Consider the following 22,966-nt stretch of genomic DNA (forward strand, 5'->3'; position numbering starts at 1 on the left):
GCTGAAGAAGGGAAATAATAAAGACTAGTGCAGGAATAAATGACATAGAAACAAACCAAAAAAACCTCACTAGAACACAAATAATAGCTGCTTCTTTGAAAAAATTAAAAATTGATATACCCTTACTCAGACTTATCAAAAAGAAAAGAGAAAGGACCCAAATAAAGTCATAAATGAAAGAGGAGAGATCACAACCAACACCACAGAAATACAATTATAGGAGAATATTATGAAAAATTATATGCCAACAAATGGGACATTCTGGGAGAAATGGATAAATTCCTAGAAACATACTACCAAACATGAAACAGGAAGAAATACAAAATTTGAACAGATCCATAATCACCAAAGAAATTGAGACAGTAATCAAAAATCTCCCAACAAATGAAAGTCTAGGGCCAGATGGCTTCCCAGTGGACCTCTAACAGACATTTAAAGAATTAATACCTATTCTTCCTAAACTTTTCCAAAAATAGAAATGGAAGGAAAACTTCCAAACTCATTCTATGAGGCCAGCATTACCTTGATTCCAAAATCAGACAAACATCCTACTAAAAAGAAGAATTACAGGCCAATATCCCTCATGAACATGGATGCAAAAATTCTCAGCAAGATACTAGCAAATCTAATTCAAGAGTACATTAAAAGAATTATTCACCATGATCAAGTGGGATTTATTCCTGTGCTGTAGGGCTGGTTTAATATTCACAAATCAACCAATGTGGTATAACTCATTAATAAAGAAAAGATAAGAACTATATGAGCCTCTGCAATAGATGCAGAAAAAAACATTTGTCAAAATATAGCATCCGTCCTTGATAAAAAACCCTCAACAATGTAGGGATGGATAGAACATACCTCAACATATAAAAGCCATATATGAAAGAACTGCAGCTAATATCATCCTCAATGGGGAAAAACTGAGAGCTTATCTCTTAAAGTTGGAAACAAGGTAAAGATGTCCACTTTCACCATTACTATTTAACATAGTTGTGGAAGTCTTGGCCTCAGCAGTTAGAAACAAAAACAATAAAAGACATTCAAATTGGCAAGGAAGATGTCAAACTTTCACTATTTGCAGATAATATGATACACTGTAGAAAACCTGAAAGACTCCACCAAAAAATTTCTATAAATAATACATGAATTCAGCAAAGTTTCAGGATATGAAATCAATGTACAGAAACCTGTCGCATTTCTATCCACCAATAATGAAGAAATGAAAGAAGAAATCAAGGAATATATCCCAATTGCAATTGCACCAAAAACAATTAGATACCTAGAAATAAACCTAACCAAAGAGATAAAAACCTGTACTCAGAAAACTATAGAAGACTTATGAAAGAAATTGAAGAGGACACAAAGAAATGGAAAAGCATTCTATGTTCATGGATTTGGGAGAATAAAAATTGTTAAAATGTCTATACTACCAAAGAAATCGACACATTTGATGCAATCTCCACAAAAATACCACCAGCATTTTTCACAGAACTAGAACAAACAATCCTAAAATTTGTATGGAATCACAAAAGACCCCGAATAGCCAAAGCAATCCTGAAAAAGAAAAACAAAAATGGAGGCATGACTATTCCAGTTTTCAAGCTATATTATAAAGCTGTAGTCATCAAGATAGTGTGATACTGGAACAAAAAACAGACACATAGATCAGTGCAACAGAATAGAAAACCCAGAAATGGACCCACAACTATATGGTCAACTAATTTTTGATAAAGCAAGGAAGAACATCCAATGGAAAAAAAGTCTCTTCAACAAATGACACTGGGAAAACTGTACAGCAACATGCTGAAGAATGGAACTGGACCACTTTCTTATACCATACGCAAAAATAAACTCAAAATGGATGAAAGAGCTAAATGTGAGACAGGAAGCCATCAAAATTCTAGAGGACAACACAGGCAGCAACCTCTTTGATCTTGGCAGAGCAACTTCTTACTAGACATGTTCCTGGAGGTAAGGGAAACAAAAGCAAAAATGAACTATTGGGACTTTATCAAGCTAAAATGTTGTGCACAGCAAAGGAAACGATCAATAAAACTAAAAGGCAACAGATGGAATGGAAGAAGATACTTGCCAATGACATATCTGATAAAGGGTTAATATCCAAAATCTATAAAGGACTAATCAAACTAGACACCCAAAAAATAAATAATCCAGTTATGAAATGGGCAGAAGACATAGAGATTTTTCCAAAGAAAACATCCAGATGGCCAACAGACACATGAAAAGATCCTCAACATCACTCATCATTCAGGAAATACAAATCAAAACCATGATGAGATGCCACATCACACCTGTCAGAATGACTAAAATCAACAACACATGAACCAACAGGTTTGGTCAAGGATGCAGAGAAAGGGGAACCCTCTTGCACTGCTGGTGGGAATGCAAACTGGTGTAGCCACTCTGGAAAACAGTATGGAGGTTCCTCAAAAAGTTAAAAATATAATAACCCTACAATCCAGCAATTGCAGCACTACATATTTACCCAAAGGATAACAGATATACAAATTTGAAGGGATATATGCACCTTGATATTTATAGCAGCATTGTCAACAATAGCCAAACTATGGAGAAAGCCAAAACATCCATTGTCACTGGATAAAGAAGACGTGGTATATGTATACACAACGGACTATTACTCAGGCATTAAAAAGAATGAAATGTTGCCATTTGCAAGGACATGGATTGAGTTAGAGTGTATTAAAGTAGGTGAAATAAGTCAGAAAAAGACAAATAACATATAACTTCAGTTATATGTGGAATTTAAGAAACAAAACAAATGAACACATGGGAAAGAGGGGGGAAGATAAGAAAGGAAACAAACCACAAAAGGTTAGCAGAGGGAGGTGGGTGGGGTGAGCTAGATGGGTAATGGGTATTAAGGAAGGCACTTGTTATGAATAGCACTTGGTTTTGTGTGTAAGTGATGAATCACTGAATTCTGCTTCTGAAACTGATATTGCAGTGTATGATAACTATAACTAGAATTTAAATAAAAATTTGAAAAAGAGAAAAAAAACTATAAAAAAGATGCTTTTCCCTTAAATGCTTCTTTAAAGGTATTTAGTTCAGTTCTGAGTTGTGTCATGCAATTTTCTTTTGCTTCAGGGTTTGTTTTTATTTTTTGGGGGGAGGGTTCATCGATTCAGATGTTACCAATCTTTTATTTCCTGCTTTTTTTTGGGTAATAAACCTATATGGATTATTTTTTCCCTCTGTTCATTGCTGTTGATTTGGGGTTATTTCTGATATTTCTATTTTCTAATTCTATTAATGCCCTTTTCTATAGAACTGTACATCAGAACTGGTTTCTTTAGTGGGTTTTTTTTTTTCTCAGACTGTGGGTGGGGTCATGTGTCCAATATTTTGGTTCTCTTTGTGTTGTAGGATCCTAAATTTTTTTATTCACATTTTTATATTTTCACTGTTCATCTGCCAAAGGCCATATCTTTCTCTTTTTTGGCCTTCTGTTCCCAGAAACTAAGCCTTTTGAAAACCACCAGTTAATGTTGCCTGCTTTCATAATTCCCTCCCCCAAATCCCAATACCCTACCAGGAAATAATTTTACTATTTTATCTTGAAGGATGGACTCTATCTGAAGGTGATTCTGCCTTATTAACATGCCTCTTTCCTTGCAGTTTTTCTCAGTTTGCTCTTGCTTTCTATGAAGGCTTTCAGCAGGGGAGAAGCTTGAGAGCTTGCTTGCTGGAATTTGTTTTTTTTTTTTTCTCCTATTGAAGTTATTTTTAATTTTGAGAAGGTTATGCTGAACATTTGATTTTTGTGGTTTCTTATTCATTGTGCTCTTTATTGTTTTTGAAGGAGATATTCCGAGATGCTGTCATCGGTATCATAGGTCTTTAAATATTTGAGGTTTTCATAGGTCTTTAAATATTTGAGATTTATATTTTGAGACCACATGCAGGAATCTTAGAATTGTTGTATCTAACCAATGAATTGAGTTTATTAATACAATGGATGTCTCTTTTTGCCTGTCCTTTGTATTAAAGTCTGCTTATTTTGTCCAGGCCTGATTTCTTTTTGGTGTTTGCATGGTATACATATTTTTCTTTCTTTTCCACCATTTTTGTTTCCATACACTTTAGTTTTGTGTATTAAACAGCATATACTACACCTGAATTTTGCTTTTAGTTTTGGTCTGACAGACTATTTTGAATAGAGCATTTACTCTGCTGACATTCAACGAATTAGATGATATATGGGGATACATTTCACTATCTGATTATTTTCTTTTTATTTGTGCCTCATTGTTTAAATTCCTTTCTTTTATCTTTATGGAACTTTTTATAATTATTATTATTCCATTTTATTTCTGTCTACTAGCTTGATAATTTAGTGGATATGTTAGATTACTACCTGAATCCTTTGTTCATCAGATTCTAATACAAATTAATACTTTTTACCTTTTCCCATGATCTAGAAGTTTATTTATTCCTCTTACATTTGTACTATTCTACTGTTGTCACATATTTTAATTTGTATATATTTTAAACTCTATGAAACTTTGTTTTTGTTAATAGAGCTTATTATCTTTTAGATATGGTTAAATATGTGCCTATGTCATTTCATCATTATTGCATATATCCTTGAGTTTCCATCTGAGATCATTTTTCTCCTAAGGTTTTTTAAAAATTTCCTTATGTAGACCAACTCATGAAAAATCCTCTCATTTAATTTTGTCTGAAAGTGACTATTTTATCTCCAGTTTTGAAAGATAATTTTACTGGATAGCAAGTATCTTCTTTTTTATTCCCAAGTTCTTATTTCAATTCTACCTTGTTAACATACAGTGCAATATTAGTTTCAGGTGTAGAATTGAATGATTAATCACTTTCATACAACACTTGGTACTCAAGTGCCCTCCTTAATCCTTAGCACCTCTGTAACTCACCTCCACCCCCCCAATAACCATCAGTTTGTTCTCTATAGTTAAGAGTCTGTTTCTTGGTTTTCCTCTCTTCCTCGCCCCCCCATGTTCATTTGTTTTGTTTCTTAAATTCTAAATATGAATGAAATCATATGGTATTTGTCTTTCTCTGACTGACATACTTCATTTAGCAGAATATACTCTAGCTCCATCCACATCATTGCAAATGTCAAGATTTCATTCATTTTTATGGTTGAGTAATATTCCATTGTGTGTGTGTGTGTGTGTGTATACATACAAATATATATATATATATATATACACACACACATATATATATACATAGATATATATATATACACACATACCACATATTTAATTTTTTTTAATTTTATTTTTTTAGAGAGCGAGTGAGAGCATAAGCAGGGGAGAAGGGCATGGAGAGGAGAGAGAGAGAAAGAGAGAGAGAGAGAAAGAGAATCTTAAGCAGACTCCATGGTCAGCACTGAGGCCAATGTGGGGCTTGATCCTACAAGTCCAGGATCATGACCTGAGACAAAACCAAGAGTTGGACGCTTAACCAACTGAGCCATCCAGGTGCCCCTGTACCACATCTTTATCCATTCATCAGTCGATGGGCATTTGGGCTTGTTCCATACTTAGGCTATTGATAATGCTGCAGTGAACATCAAAGTGCATGTATCCCTTTGAATTAGTATTTTTATATCCTTTGGGTAAATACCTAGTAGCTACTCTGCAAAACAGTATGGAGTTTCCTCAAAAAGTTAAAAATAGAACTAACCTATGATCCAACAATTGCACCAGTAGGTATTTATCCAGTGAATAGCAAATATTTTCTTTTAGCACTTTTCAGACATTGTTCCATCATCTTCTGGCTACCCTTGTTCTGTTGAGAAGCTGGTTGTAATTCTTACTATATCTCACAATATATCTGTATTTCCCTCTGGCTTCTTTAAATATTTTTCTGTTTATCTTTGATTTTCAGAAGTTGTATTATGATATAATACATAGGATTTTCTTTTTATTTATACTGCCTGTAGTTTGTCATGCTTTTTGATGTTGTTTATCAGTTTGGAAAATTCTCAGCCATTATTTCTTCAAATATTGCTTCCTCACCATTTTCTCTCTATTCCCATCTGGGATGCCGGTTTACATTTTGTAGATATTTTTTCCTTCTATTCTCTTTTCTTTCTTTCTTTCTTTTTTTTCCTGTATATTTAACGTCCTCCTGTGTCAGCTGGGTTGTTTCCTTTGGAACAATTTGCCAGTTAACAAATTAACACCTGTGACTGATTTCTCTAGCATCTGTATTCCCTGTGGGTTAGTTCCTAATGTCCAGTATTTCTTTGGGGTTTTGGTCACATTGTCTTGAGTTTTATATGCCTGTTTTTGTTTGTCTTTTTGTTTGTTTTGTTTTTTGAGCATCAGAAAATATTTACTTAAAAAATGCAAGTCTTATTAGAGACACAAGAGTGATATTATCTTTTTCCAAAGAGGATTTATGCTGACATCTTGCAGGCAGCAGCTGTGCTGGAAACACTATCAGTTACATTATTACCTATTCCAATTAGATTGAAATGATTCTAAATTTAGCTTTAGTCTTTGGAATGTCAAGTCTATTTCTAATTTCCTCTCATTCCTCAGTCTCAATCCAAAACATGGAGTGTTTACCAGACCCCATATTTTGGGTTCTCAGCTACAGGTTTTTGTTTTTGTTTTTGTTTTTTTGGTCTCCATTTCTTAGCCTCCTCTATCAACATTATCTGACAAGCAGACAAAGCTTCATGAGGAAACAAACTCTAAATGCCAGTCTGACCTCCGTGTGTGTCCCTCTTTTCTTAGATCTTGATCCCGTTATTCTTCACTACCTGGTTAAATTCCCTGATGCTTTCAAATACATTTTATAAAAAAATATTTTTACCATATTTTCTATTTGTTTTCAACTGGAAGGTTGTTCCATATAACCTCTTTTGTCATTACTGAAATTCTTTTCTGCTCTGAGAAGAAACATTTATAAGCTTAAATTTTTATATTTATATACAGAATGTACTACATATTAAATAATTAGAGTTTTTTTGTTGAAAAAATTATTGTTATAATCTTAGATCATATTTTTGCCCAGGAATTACAGTGCCTCCAGTATTTTTTAAAATTAAATTACCTGGTCTTCCTGTTTCTTTATGGTCTTCTGTCATTTATCTTTCCAGACTTTCCATTCTTACCTACTTGTACCCCTCGTTTGTTTGTTTTCGCCTGCATTTGGGTTTCTCATTCCTATACTCGGTCTCTAAAAATACCTGCAGTGCTAGGTTTTGATTTTCCAAGAGTACAAATTCTATTTTAGAATAATGTATGTTGTTTGCTACCACCTTATTCAAATGCCATTTTCTATCTCCAAGACTGTAATTCCCTTGAGCTTTAAATTAATTGGTCTATATCCCAAGAACAAGCCTAATTATCATGTCAGGATAGATCCATATCAGGAACTCTATTCCTTCTTAGTTATCTCACTCTGCTTAAAATCATCTGGCTATAGATAAGTGTGCTTCACACCCTTGTATGTGCCTGCTAATGTTGCAGGGACACTCAAACAGGAATGAAACAACCTTTGGCAAAGTGATTAAGCTAATTTTGACCAGAAGACAAATGTTTGAAATCATTAAAATGCAGATTATCTTGAATTATTGCTACTTTATTATTCGGATTTATTATGAATGCATAGTATATTTGGCCTATGTTAGTATAGCTAGAATTCAAAAGATAGAAGTTACATCAGAATCTCTGAAAGGTATTACTAAAATGTAAATGTATAATGGTTTAAAAATCATATTAACATACTGTTACTGTTGGTCACTGTAAATCAGTAGATTCATTTTTTAGAGTCACTAAATCTTTAACACTCATTATCATGCCAGGAACAAAAATGAATAATGTCTGTACCTAGTCTTATATAGGATTTAGCATCTAGTGACTGAATTAGGGAAATAAAATCCCTAGGTAAGTCCATGGACAACAATATAAATTGTAAAGTTATTTTTATATAATTTCTACCTTGGAAAAATACATTGGCTCTGTTCCATGAATGAGATATGAACAATACATTGACTTTTGAGAAGGCCATTTGTTCACTAAATAGGCATTTATAGAGTGTCTGTTGTGTATAAGATTCTATGCTAGAGAGACATATTTGTCTACTAATGGCTCATAGTTGAATGGAAGGACGATGCAATGACACAGTTGCAATATTCTCTAATAAGTACATTTCTACATTAATAAAATGGGTAGCACAAAGAAAGATGTAATGTGAGGTAGCTATATATTTAGGGAAGTAGTGGAAAATGAAATTAGAGAGGCAGGCTGGGGTTATCCCCATGGATGGCCTTGTATCTGAGGAGTTGAAACTTTACCCTGTGGTTGGTAAGGAGACATTTGGAGATAATACATACAGGAGATGTATGATTATATACGCCTTAAAAAATGTCATTTTTGTGTGAGGGTTTTTTTAAGCTGAGAGACATGTTGAGCCTGCAGCAATCCTTATGGAGAATGACGGGAACTCATACTAAGAAAGGGGCAAGTAAATATGGAAGAAGGAATGAATTTTTAAAATGTGGCTCAAGAAATTTTAGAATTATCCCAAATTTCAGGCTTGCAAGTGAAAAGTATTGCTATTAATTGTGATCATGAATTCAAAAGTAAAACTGATTTAAGTGAAAGAAGAAAAAAATGTTTAGTGCTACACAGGGAGGCATCTGTAGAACATCTAAGTAGAGTTAGATGAAGCCAGTAAATACATTATGGTAAACCTCACACACAGACAAAAATGCTACAGGATTAGATGTGGAATGAGAAAAAAAGAGGGCAGTATGGACATGGAGAAATTCAGTGTTTAAAGGGCAGGTCTACACATATTGCCTTTTTAAAAAAATACATAATTTATTGTCAAGTTGGCTAACATACAGTGTACACAGCGTGCTTTTGACTTCAGGAGTAGATTCCCATGATTCATTGTTTACATGCAACACTCAGTGCTCATCCCAACAAGTGCTGTCCTCAATGCCCATCACCCATTACCCCCCCTTACCCCCATCAACCCTCAGTTTGTTCTCCGTTATTTAAGAGTCTCTTATGGTTTGCCTCCCTGTCTATTTGAAACTACTTTTTACCCTTCCCTTTCCCCATGGTCTTTTGTTAAGTTTTTCAAAATTCACATATGAGTGAAAACATGGTATCTGTTACATATATTGCTTTTTGATGACTAAACTAAATTCAGTGACAATGTCTAGAGAGGCCAGATAAATTGATGGTGGACATTAGATCATCTGTCATAAATTAAACTTGGGTAAATGTTGAACAAATATTAAAAACTTTAGATTCTGATCATGACTTAAAGTGTTGATAGTGAGATCCATAACAAATGAATAGACAAAGGCGTTCTGTTATGCATATTTTAATAGATTGACTTGTTAGCTTATTCCATGCTATCCAAAACCAAGTCTAAAGAACTGATAGACTTTGGGGATGGAAGATGGGACTCCTACAGTCAAAGGCAGAATGTTGATTCAAACAATACATACAACTATGCAGCTAGTATATGGAATTAATTTCAGCATGACAGATTATATTCAGCCATTTTTAATTTTACACCTATAGCCATAAAAGAGACTCAGCATAATTCCTAGGAATTGACTGACATCCTATTCTAGGCGTTTCTTAGAAATTGAATACAAAATAAAACCTGGATTGCATGTTGGGGACAAACTTGTTAGGTGGGGTTATGTATCAGGAGTCTTACAAAAATTAAAGAAAGCCAAATGAGTACATTTTTTATTTTGTTGTAATTAGTGTCTATGAAGACACTCTGACTCTAATAAGCAAACCATTTGAGCTGTTTTGTTGTTTAAAGTCTAGCCATATGGCAAAATAAATCACTAGCTATGTCAGTGCAACAATACATGTGAAATTACTTTGTAAACTCTATAATGCCATAATAATGAGTGCTGTTTTCACTAATGGAAAATTGTAACAGCATGACTTGTTGGGGCCTGTGAACATGAAAATGATGGTAGCTAGTATTTGTAAAAGTACTTATTTCCTATTCTCTACTTCCAAGGATCACAGTTACTAGCAATAGTTTTTCTTCAGGTACCTTTAAGCTCCTTCAGATCAGGAATATATGCCATATCCCTGTATTCCCATGCATCTAGTATACCACTTGTGCATTAATACATCTTTTTTCTGAATGAATTAATAGAAACCATTCTATAAGTTTTGCTTGATTTCTACTCTGTACATGGGGGAAAAAGCTTATATTAGAAAGAATTCATTTGATTATTTTTATCCGTTTATCTTTTGAATACTCTTAGGAAACTTCACTTAAACCAATAGCTTTAAATACAAGTAAAAATTTTTCACAAGTTTAGTAACTTATAAATCAGGGATAGGGATAGAAAATTGTAGTCCATATATGTATTTGGTTTGGCCTTCCAGTGTTGACATTATTCAGGATTAAATAGATTTATATATTTGTTACCAACATTTATAATTCATTCTAATTCACCTAAAAATGTATTGTTATCCTTCTTTCCAACCACACTGGCCTCCATTTTTGTTAGAAGATTCCATGTTCACTCACTCCCTCCTTTGGGACCTTGAACTGGCTTTTCTCTCTTCCTGGAATGCTCTCCTGCTGGATAGCTTCACTGTCAACTCCATCACTGCCTTCAACTCTTTCCTAAGATGTCAGCAAGGCTTATTCAGACCACTTGATGTGAAATTGCACAACTATCCACCACAAGAAACTCTCCTCTTGCCCAGTACGCTTCCAATGTCCCTTTTCCTCTGTCCTTTTGCTTTCTTTTTAGAGCAGTTTTTATATCCTAACATTTTATGTGATTTACTTATTGTTTATATTTATTGATTTTTATGTCTCCCCAGTATACTATAAGCTACATATGGGCTGGAATGTTTGTTTTCTGTTTGTTTGTTAGTGTATTTAAGGCAGCTAGAATAGTGCCTGGTAGATTAGGATTATCAATACATACTTGTTGAATGACGAAATTAAAAACCCAAATATCTGAGTGTTTTTGAAAAAAAAAAAAAACCACTAATATCTTTTAATGTTGGGATTACGTTCATATGCATTCCTTCCATTGGTTGGAACTTAGTGGCAACTGGTGCTTTAAGTAAGATATGTATGCTCTCCTCAGACTTTGCAGTCATCACTGGCCCAATTGTTTTCCTAGTACTGAGATGGGAATGTGTTGGAATTCATCTTCATATTTCTGCTTTTGTTTTTCTTATACTAAGAGAAAAGTTAATTATGTCTTCTATTCACGTCTTTACTAAAAGGGGGAACATAGGATCCATGAAGAGCAAGAAAAGTATATGTTTACTAAAAAGGGGGGACATATTTCTATATTGAAGTGAGGAATTTGTGTATTAAATGTATAAAATTTAAATTTTTCTACGACCACCTAATTAATTCATTTGAATTTTCCTCCTGATGCCTGGCTTTCGAATGTCTGATCCTCTTTGACATAGTGACAACTGCAATATTATTTGAAATTCAAAGATTAGAAGGATCATTGAAGCATATATTAACAGAAAGAAAATAAATATTGTAGGAGTTGATATTAATTGTAAGAAACTTGAGTAAACTCAGAGTGAAAGTTAGTTACTTTACTGGGAGTCTTGTAACACTGTAAGTCACCAAACCACAAGCAGATTATACTTGTAGATATCCACAGACAGTGAAAACTTAAGGTAGCTGAGATAATAACGCTTTAAGCACAGGCTTGCATTTATATCTGGACATGAAAAACAAACTGATGCTAATCAGTTGGGGCAGAAGTAGTAGGCATGCCTCCTTAGCTGTTCGTCAAATAACTTAAGCTTGCTGCAACAAAATTTTGCATTGCCTTTGAGGAAGGGAAGCAGATAAAGCCAGTGAGATGCCAATAATTATCCATACTTTCGGGGCACCTGGGTGGCTTGGTCAGTTAAGCGTCTGACTTCGGCTCAGGTCATGATCTCGCGGTTCGTGAGTTCGAGCCCCATGTCGGGCTCTGTGCTGGCAGCTCAGAGCCTGGAGCCTGTTTCAGATTCTGTCTCTCTCTCTCTCTCTGCCCCTCCCCTGTTCATGCTCTGTCTCTCTCTGTCTCAAAAATAAATAAACGTTAAAAAAAATTTTAATAATTATCCATAGTTTCTATCTACAAAACTTATCTGAAAACTCAGAGTAATGCCGTCACTCCAATAGATGAAAGTAGGAATCGCTGCTTTACTCATCTGTTGAAAACAGAGGCACCATTTTCAGAAGTGGCTCCACTTAATTTACATTTGCATAAAACATTGCCTTGCACTGCTTCAGTGTCTGGCACTGTCAGAAATGGTCACTTCTGTCATCATTATGGTGCACTTTTCTAAACCTTCATGTGCTTTCTGCTTCCTGTCTCTTCATTTCATTCATCCTCCCTTTGAATATTTTTGAGTTTGCAGCACTTTAATGTGATTATAATAGTGTAAACCAAAAGTTATAATTTATTGTCTAGGTATATTTTGCATGTAATACATAATTGATGCTTTTAGGTATTTGCATTATTGCATAACAGGCTTTATCAAAATGAAAAATTGGATGACAATATTTTTTTATTAAATTATAATGATTAATTTAACAACATTAAAGTCAGGATAAGATAGCTAAGCTAAATGTTGCAATTTCAATTACAAAAATGCATGCTTATTCCTCACTTTGGAAGTCTGCCAACTAGACAATACATTAGTCAGTGAATGGAACTAGACAAGTCACCCAATTTAGCAATTTCTATCTGGTCAGATATGTCTTCAGGAAAATTTAACCTTTATAAGGCTTATTCTTGGTCTCTGCTTCATAGAGATTACACAACTGTTTATTTTAAATGAAAATTATAGTGAAAGGAATATAATCTAAAAGTCATCGAAATTTCCGTGTCTATCAATTTGAGTTTACATGAGGCTAAGTGGGGGAAATAATAAAGGTTTAGAAATTCTTCATCCTTTTTCAGATAAAACAGTTAGTGGAGAATTGCCTTACTTTACAAACCTAAATAGATTATGTTCTTTACTGGAAAATGTTCAGTTCATTGACATTTGTCATCTTTGAATTAACTGCTTACATTTTTGTGTCAAACAGAATTTAAAAAGATGTTATAAGAATTTTCTTACAATAGTAAATTGACTGGTTTTTAAAACCATTGGGGAAATAAACAGCTGTATTTTAATAGCTACATATAAGTCATAACTAGATACTGTATGAATGACCCCATGACCTCCTTGAATCCTGCTTGGATTTTGATTAGCATCTTTTTAGGCTCCTGGGGACTATGGAAGTCACGAGGACGGCTTCAAGAGAAATAAAAGGATAAGAACCCAGCTGTGTTTGAAAATGCAGAGATGAATACAAAATAAAATAAAAAGCATAAAGACTTAGTTACTATTAATATTATGACACTTTCTTCTAGTTGCAAATTTATATGTATAGATATATCATGCATATGCCCTGTAAATTACGTGGATATCTTATAAATATTTTTTATACTTGTAGAATACAAGTGTTTTTTTCTTTTTGTGAATACAATTATTAATAGCTACATAGTGTCTTATTACCTGGATTCATAGTATTCTGTAGTTCACTTAACCAATCCCTTTTTATTAGGAGTTAGGTGTTTTAAGTGCTTCAGTATAGTAAGTAATAGCTCATAGATATTTTCATGTACTTATCCTAGCACACTGGTTTGAATAATTTCTTAGAATATATTTTTAGAAATAGACTTACTGATAGAAGGTATTTGGTCATGTTTAAAATATGTTTGATACCCATGCCAAATTTCTCTCTAGAAAGGTTATATCAATTTACATTACTATTTGCAGTGTGTGAGAGTAACTGCATCAATGCACTAATCTTATTTTTAAAATATTGTTTACCGATTTGCAAATGAATAACATCTCATTTGTTATTTTAATCTGTATTTATTTAATGATTAGTGAGACTGAATCTTTTTACATGTTTACTGATTACTTTTTGGGTGACTTGTGTAACCATGATTTCTGTACATTTTTCTTTGAAAGAGTTTAGTTTTAATGATTGATTTTAAAATCTGTTTATATGTAATTATATTTGGTATTTAAACACTAACATTTTTCTTACAGTTTTTTTTTTCTTTTAGAAGTTTAAAAAACTACTTAATCAAATATAACTGTCTCCTACTTCACATTTTTTTCTTTAATGTTATGCTTAGAAGGGCTTCTGTATTCCCAGATCATATAAATATTTACTTATATGTCCTTTCTGTGTATTTTATGATTTTTTATTTTTTTAACATTGAACTCAAATCCATCTGGAATTAATGTGGGAGCAGGATGAGATTCAGTGTTCTACATTTTCTTCTCAAATAGTTAAACCATTTTTCATAACAACTTCTACTGAATAATTCATACTGAGTCTTCTGGAGACTTGGTCATCCAAATGTAGACTTACACCTCAAAGGAATCCAATGACATGGGGATTTCACCAGAGACAGTGACCTGCATTGAAAACTACCATGCTCCTGTGTAGAAGATCCTAATGTGGAGCCTTACCAGCATTGTTAAGATAATATTTTTAGTAGATTTAATTGTGGTATTTTGTGGCCTATAGCAGATTAGAAACAGCAGGAGAAGGGGATTAAGAAAAGGGGCAGAAATTACTGTAATTATTATGATTAGAAGGAGACAGAAAACTAAAAACTAGGCAAAGTTGTATTACTCAATGTAGTGTTCATAATGATTACCAAGCCACTAAGAAAATATTTCATGATCTTTACATTGTTCTGTTCAAGAAGTCCATTAATAAAAAGAAGTTAGAAGTTTTATTTTTTAATTAAAAAAAACTGGGAAAATATGCTATAGTTAAAAGAATTTTGGAGTCAAACTCACTTGGATTTTAATTTGAGTTTCCTTATCCATGCCGTTGGGAAAGAGATCATTTTTTTTAGCCCAATTTTACCCATCTGTAAAATGGCGAACATAAATTACCTTGTATGGCAATGTTGTGATGAAAGTGACGTACGTTTTACTGTTCGTCCCGCTTCCACCTCCTCCTCACCCCCAAGCCTGAGTCAAGAAAAATTTCCAAGTTTCTAAAAATTGCAGATGGATGTGGTATTCCCTTTAGCAATTCCAGGAACTCTTGTTTGTTTTTACTCTTAGTCAAGCCAAATGATTCTTTTAATCTGGAGGAAAAGTCAGGTTTTAAGTATTTTATCAATGGCTCTTAGTTAACAGTTTCCAGCAGGAGGTATAAGAATACTGATAAAGTTACTGGAGATGTGGGCAAAGAAGAAATAACTCAGGCTCTGAAACAGGGGAATCTGATTCCTGGTCCCAGAACTTGGACAAGTTCATCATTATTCTACCTGAGCTCCACTATTTGTCCATCTGTAAAAGAGAGATGATAGTCAATATGCAGAACTGTTGGGAGGATTTAAGATAGTTACAGGTTTTTAAATAAATGGTAGCTATTATTATTTTTAATGTTAATCTTAACAATAAAAGCTTCATTGCTCTTCTTATGTGTTCCTTTCCTAAGTTTAATAAGTGGACTATTTAAAATGAGAATAGTTAAGGGACTCCTGGATGGCTCAGTCAGTTAAGCATCTGACCTGATCTCAGTTCAGGTCTTGATCTCAGGGTCTTGATTTCAAGCCCTGCATTGAGCTCCATGCTAGGCATGGACCATACTTAAAAAAATAAAATAAAATGAGAATAGTTATATAAACAAAAATTATTATATATGATAAATGGAAAATAGAAGTCTTTTTTCTTTAAAAAAATATTAAGAACTTTTTAGATGCTTCTTGACTGGCTAGTGCTTGATTATGTTCTTTTGATGACATTTCAGGGAGACAATAAAAGGGTGTAATGAATCATATAAATTTCTGTGCATTACAATTGATTTATTGATAAATGTAAATTCATTTTGACATTAGAGACTTTAAAATATTAAATACAATTTGTTCTTTTTCTCTGGTTCTGATTATGTGGCATATAGATTGTGCCTATTAAATTTATTCTTACAGATATGCTTTATAAATCTCTTAGCTAAGTTTGCTAAAATTTGAAAAATGGGTTGTTAATCAGATACTTCAGTGGTTCTCAAACTTGAGCAAATATCAGAATCACCCGGAGACTGAGACCTAGATTGCTGAGCTTCATTCCCAGAGTTCCTGATGAAGTAAATTTGGGCTCTGACTTGAGAATTAGCATTTTAAATTAGTTCCCAGCTAATGCTGGTGTTCTGGTCAGAGGAACACTCTTTGAGAACCACTAAAATTGGCTAATAGAAGTTAGTTCTCAAATAATATTCATTATTATTCAACATAGTAAAAATATACACTTGTTTGACTTTTTTTTTGACAAATTAAGCTTGTCAATTTTTGTATTTGCTGTTAATTTTTTCTAAGCTTCTCAATTTTTGCATCCTAAAGGTGTTTCTTAAAATAATTCCTTTCATGAAAAATCCTATATATACTCAGCAATAGTATAAATCTAATTGTCATTTCTTGTGTTTTTAAATCAAATAAATCTTTGTTCTATTGGTTGGTGGCACAAATAAGCAGTTTAGTCTAGAAATATACTCTAAAAATGTGATCAAGTAGAGGAGTTTCCAACTGATAGTTATTGGTTGTACATTTTATTTTTGCTAGGCTTTTTAGTCTAATTTGATATGAATCAAAGTAAAACAGAACTTAGTGATAGCTTTAACATAGTTAAAACTATTTTGCTTAATATAGTCATTTAGAGTAGAAACTTTAAAGAATAATTAGGAACTTAGATCACAAATGCTTAAGTACCTATGAAAACAGCACTTTATAACTATAATCCTTCTCCCTACAATCTAAGGCCACAATAATACAAACAAATATAAACATCAAGAAACTGAACAAATACCTAAATAAGGAAGGTTTGCCCTGACCCACTTCCATTTTCATACTTAGACTGTGAATGTCAATTAGCTCAATGAAGTCATGCTGATAATGTCAGTTGTCAGTCATTTACTAGATGGTGATGCGTGAAGTTTGTCAGCAGGCATGGACTACTTGAATGATAAATGAAATAATGAGGGCACAGAAGCCTGAACAAAACTTCTCCATTTTTGGTAAATTCCTCTCCACATGGGGATTTAAGACAAGAAGACAAAAAATACATTAAAATCTGTTTTGATGAGGCATTTATTTAATCCAGTATCTATCTTAAAACATTCATCCTTTACCTTTAAATTTTTAAAAATTAATGTAAGTGGCCAATAATTAATCATAATCATTCCCCAACTATATTGGTCAGTGTAAACAACATTAGCTGCTGCTGCAAGAGAGATGAAAATCTATAGTCCTGTCTCAAGAAAGGTTCATTTGTAACTTGTGGATGGTGTGACTATGTGTGACTCTCCTCCATTCAGTGACTCTGGGATGTGGGCAGCTATCTGTCATCTACACCATCTGTCATCTACATAATTCTCCAAAGTCATTGTGACAGGAAAAGAAAAATGGTGCACTACATCAGGATGTTTCAAGGCTAGGACTGGAAGTGGCTTACATCATTTCTACTTATATCCTGTTTCAAAATCCAATCACTTTAACTCTGTTTAACTGCAAGGGAGGCAGAGAAATGCAGAAGAGCTTTCAATAGCCTCTGCTACACCTACCAAACTTGATTTATTTAGTCATTTAAATCTGGGTTTTTAACTAAATCATATCCAGTTAAGTGCTGGTTTGAAAATACTAGGTACAAATTAAAGAGTATTTCATATACGTAGGACTGATTTCCTTATATAGATTTCTATATTTTAAAATTTAAGAAAAAAACAATACATGTTCATGGTAAAATATTCAAACAGTAAATAAAGATAAAATTAAAGGTAAATAATTCTCTTCTTTGTTTTGATATCCATTTGTTGACTGTTGTTAAGTTTCTCTCTCTAAAAATGTGTCATATATACATCAGTGCTTACCAATGTAGATCTTTTTTACTTTATAAAAATGGGATGATTTTATTTATATGCTATTCTGTAAATTTCTTTTTTAAGTTAATAATATATCACAGAGCTTAAAAAAATAATATATCACAGAGCTTATTCTCTATAAATACGTAAACATTCTAAGTGATATTCAAAATAGTTAACAACCATTATAACATGGGCATTGACCAATCAGAATAGATGCTGGATGTGGGATTGGAGAAAGGTCCCTGGAGGCCCAGGTGTGCTAGAAATTACTTTAATTAGAGCATGATGGTGAATAAATTGGGAACAAGGGTTAGTACCCAAAGTAGGGGCTAGGGTCAGTGGTAGAAAGGAACATGGAAGACATGCTCAGGGTATCAGCTGTTTTCCAAGTAGTATGAATATTTTTTTGATATTATAACAATCAACAAGGCCATACTGGTACACTAGGGTTATATAAGTTCTGCAAATACCTCATTCTATTTTATGTAGTATACAAGAATTGTACTGTGATTAAAACTAATATATTAAATCAGTATACGAATACACAATTAGATGGTTTTAAATACCCAATATTGTAAGAAATACTACAGATTAGAAAACAAGACAGAAACCACAAAATTAAATTAAAAAATAGAAAACTTACATATGTAATTTGGGAAACTTTTGTGAAAATATCCATAAGGCCAATGCCTAGCAGTGGAACCACTAGAAAAAACAAGTCAGTTTTTATTTCAGTAGATATTTCCAATTTGCCCAATTGTATATCTACTTCATTCCAATAGATTTACTCCTTATTTTTTCACATTAATATCTTCTGCATGTTTCTACTCTAGGTTTTCTCAATGATGTAGTTTTTCATTTATACTGTTCCTTCATGAGACTGTGAGTCCTTCAATGGAAGGAGTGTCTTCCACTTGTTTTTTGGTATGGTAATTAACATAGTACCTGTTAAGTAAGGTACCTTACTGTTAAGTAAGGTAAGTAACATAGTACCATACAGAATAAACATTCAAATGTTGAGTGAATGCTTTAGTGAATAATCTTGAACTTCAGGTTCAAAATTGGTCTGAGTAATTCCCTTGAATGTCAGGTCAACGGAAAGCAAAGAACAAGATAGAGAAGCAGACATGAGTTGAATGGCATAGATACAGGACCTGGAAAAAGCCTAAGTACCTAAGACACTCTGTGAAATGAGGCCAAATAGATAGTTTGGCTTCCTAATAAGGATAGATAAAGGGGATGCCTAATTGATACATCACCAAAACAGAGGATGAGTTACCTGTTGAAGACTCTGAGTCTGGAGTTTCTTCTTTTCAAGCAAGAGAGCAGATGCAGAATTGAATACAAGAGAGGCTAATGTCCAGGAGGAGACAAGAGCCCCAAACAGCGGTTTTGTCTCTATATTTACTGAGCTCACAAGATATTACCCACGTGATGAACATGACGAAAACAAAAGATATTACCCACGTAGTGAACGTGAAGAAAATAAGATCTTACACATGTGAACGTGGAGAAAACAATCAGACACTAATCATTAACCTGTGTGTATAAGAAGCAAAGGGTCTGGGGGCAAGTAGAGTATATTGGCATCAGATGGAAAGTAATTTCCTTCAGGTTATCTAACAATTTACTCGTGATCCCGTTACAGTATCTCGCGAGCTAACCTTGGGCACTTTCGCCCATGGTGGCGACTTTCTGCCCTAAGATTTTTTTCTAATCCATTTATGTATGTAGAACCCATTTCCCCACAGTTACCCATCAGGTTTTTCATCCTTTGAATATAAGCAGCAAGACTGTATTTGATTCCGACTGGCTGGCCAGTGAAGCAAGAATTCCTTTTATTATTGAAGCTGGGACAAATAGAGGTAACCAACAGTTAACTAGATATAGGACTAGGATTCTGACAGGTGAGATCATATTACTATCCACTTCAATCTATATCCCAGGAGAATATTAAACCTGAAATTTGAGTAATATAAAATATTTTATTATAAATAGAGTATGACATAATTCATAATGAAATTACTAAGCAGTTGAAATTAAAATGTGCCACCAATTGCAGCAATAATATAAACATCCATAGAAATAGCTAATTATTATTAAGGATTTATTAGGTACCAAGCATGTGATTACTGCTTTACAGAGATTATCTCACTTACTACTCACAGCAGCCTATTAATCAGGTGTAATTTTGATTGTAGTTTACTGAAGGAAAAATGCATCCTAAAAAGTTTGTTAAATAGCTTGACTAAATTCTCATGCTAGTATGTAGTGGAACTGAATCGCTAGGGAAAGCCAGGATTTTCAATCCTGACTTTTATTTCACATGGGGAAATTTAAAATAAATACCAATGTCAGAGCCTTACCTTTGGAAATTATTACTTAATTGGTCTGGGGTGGGATCCAGTAGAATTTGTATTTTTAAAAAGCTGCCTGATGATTTCAAAGGGTGGGCAGAGTAAAAGAACTGCTGACCTATCAAAGTATATTATTGAGAGCTTAGCTGTGCCCTGCAGTTGTACTTTGTCAATACAAAGAAATAATAATGGTTATGTCATTTGAAAGAACAGTTTTAAAATTTATTTTATTCCCTCTGTTCTCTATGCATAGTCCTTATTTATGAATCCTGCATTTGCCTCACTGGTCCTGCCTGCCCATTTATTTGCTTTTGTTTCCTGGAATATTTCGGTTTACATGCTGGGCAATAGAAGGGTTCTTACATTTTGCCTCTGCAAGTGCATTTATGTTTAGATAGGATTGCTGTTTCTAGGCCTTTACTACTCTTATAAATTTTCTTTTAAATACTTGTTCAGGTATTATTATATTTTCCTGTATTCTTTTCAGCTACACCAAATAGGATGTAGCTGATTTGGTTTTTATTAAGCCTAGTTGATTAGGTTTTATTAAATGTCTCATTGTATTAGTTTTATATAATGATTGGTTTAAAAATAATGATTGCTTGTAAAAATTGCTGCAGATAATAAGTTTATGGTCCTAGATTTTCCATGGAGTCAAAAAATTATATAAGACTGGATTCTGATTCACTTTGCCATATTTTCTAGCATAATAATTTATCCTGCGTCCATTTCAAACCCAAGCAACATTATTAAAATGAATTATCATAACAATAGAAAAAAGGGCAAAAGACATAAACATACAGTTCAGAAAAAAAACAAGTAAAGCAAGAAATAAGAAACCCAAAACTTAAACCTAATCAATTAATTTAAGAAATGTCAGTAAAATAGTTTTTTAAAATATGAATTAACAACAATTTTCCCTTAGACTTTTTAGCACATAGATATAATATAGTTTACATGTTTATTATTTGGTGTCCTCACGCTAGAGTGTAATCTCCACAAGGAAGGGGGTTTTGTCTATTTTGTCCAATGACATAAGAGCTAAAACTAGTGCCTGTCATGTAATAGATGCTCAATGATAAATATTAGTCAAAGAAGTATCTTACCGAATGTATTATTTTAAACGTGAGGAAGTATGTGTATATATGTGTGTATAGCATTAACAAAGTTGCGGTGAATTGCACACAGTATTATATGACAGGCAGCATATAAATTCATATAACGTTTCTGAAAAGCAGTCTATGAAGAAGTATCATGTTTTTTGTTAAGTATTTATTTTATTTGAATTATTTATTTACACTTTAAGGATATAATCAGTGAAATGCAGATTTATAGACAGAAAGCTGTTCATGGCACTGACAATGTAAGGAAAATAAAAATAGTTAAATGTCAAAAACAATATGGTACTTTCAGAATAGACTAGAAAATGCAGTGGTATAATGTTAAATGAAAAATGGAGGGTGGATAATAGAGCATGGTCTCAATTTTGTAAAAAATTAGAGACAAATTATTACATCAAAGTGCTAATAGCAATTATATTTGTATGGTGAGAATAAGATATCCTTTCCTTTTTTCTTGGTAGTATATGGAATGCATGATATTTCTTTTCTTTTCTTTTTTTTAGTTTATTCATTTATTTTGAGAGAGAGTGCACATGCGTGAGCCGGAGAGTAGTAGCAGAAAAACAATCCCAAGCAGACTCCGCACTCTTAGCACAGTGCCCAACACAGGGCTTGATCTCAAGAACCATGAGATTATGACCTAAGATGAAATCAAGAGTTGGACACATAACTGACTGAGCCACCCAGCCCCTGAATGCATGATATTTCTATGTGAATGTTTATTATTTGTTTATCAGAAAAATTCTTCTTTATGAAAATTGGTTTTTATCATTTTCCAACTCCAATGTAACCTCCACAAGGGCAAGACTTTTTATCTTTGTTCATTAGTGGATTCCTTATGCCTAAGTATGCCTGCTTTATGCCTAAAGTAGCACTGACAGATATTTTTGGAATAAATGAGTGAGTACACAAATGATATACCTCCCTCTCTAAAGGTAATTTTATTTTTAAAAAAAATTTTTTTTAATGTTTATTTATTTTTGAGACAGAGAGAGATAGAGCATGAATGGGGGAGGGGCAGAGAGAGAGGGAGACACAGAATCGGAAGCAGGCTCCAGGCTCTGAGCCATCAGCCCAGAGCCTGACGCGGGGCTCGAACTCACGAACCGTGAGATCGTGACCTGAGCTGAAGTCGGACGCTCAACCGACTGAGCCACTCAGGCGCCCCTCTAAAGGTAATTTTAAAGCATTAAGTGTAAGTGGATTGATTACTTCCTTTTTTTTTTTCCCTGTGGAATTGAGCAATTAATGCATCCATGTTAATTAAGTGCCTGTGCTGGGGTGCCTGAGTGACTTAGTCGGTTAAGCATCCGAGTTTGGCTCAAGTCATGATCTCATGGTTCATGAGTTCAAGCCCCGTGTTGGCCTGTATGCTGACAGCTCAGAGTCTGGAGCCTACTTTGGGATTCTGTGTCTCCCTCTCTCTCAAAAATAAAAAAAAAAAAAACTAAACAAATTAAAATAAAAAGTGCCTGTTCATAGTATATCCTCCTTCTGCTGAGGAGAGATTACTTTCTCATGGACTAAAAATGATCT

At 33.5% G+C, this 22,966-nt stretch overlaps 1 protein-coding gene across 2 annotated transcripts in view; it reads left to right on the forward strand.

Moving 5' to 3' along the window:
• SPAG16 (sperm associated antigen 16) overlaps positions 1–22,966 on the forward strand; it is a 1,018,955-nt gene that overhangs the window by 133,559 nt on the left and 862,430 nt on the right. The window lies entirely within an intron of this gene.

The sequence above is a fragment of the Panthera tigris genome, chromosome C1 (assembly GCF_018350195.1).
Source record: "Panthera tigris isolate Pti1 chromosome C1, P.tigris_Pti1_mat1.1, whole genome shotgun sequence".
Lineage (NCBI taxonomy): Eukaryota > Metazoa > Chordata > Mammalia > Carnivora > Felidae > Panthera > Panthera tigris.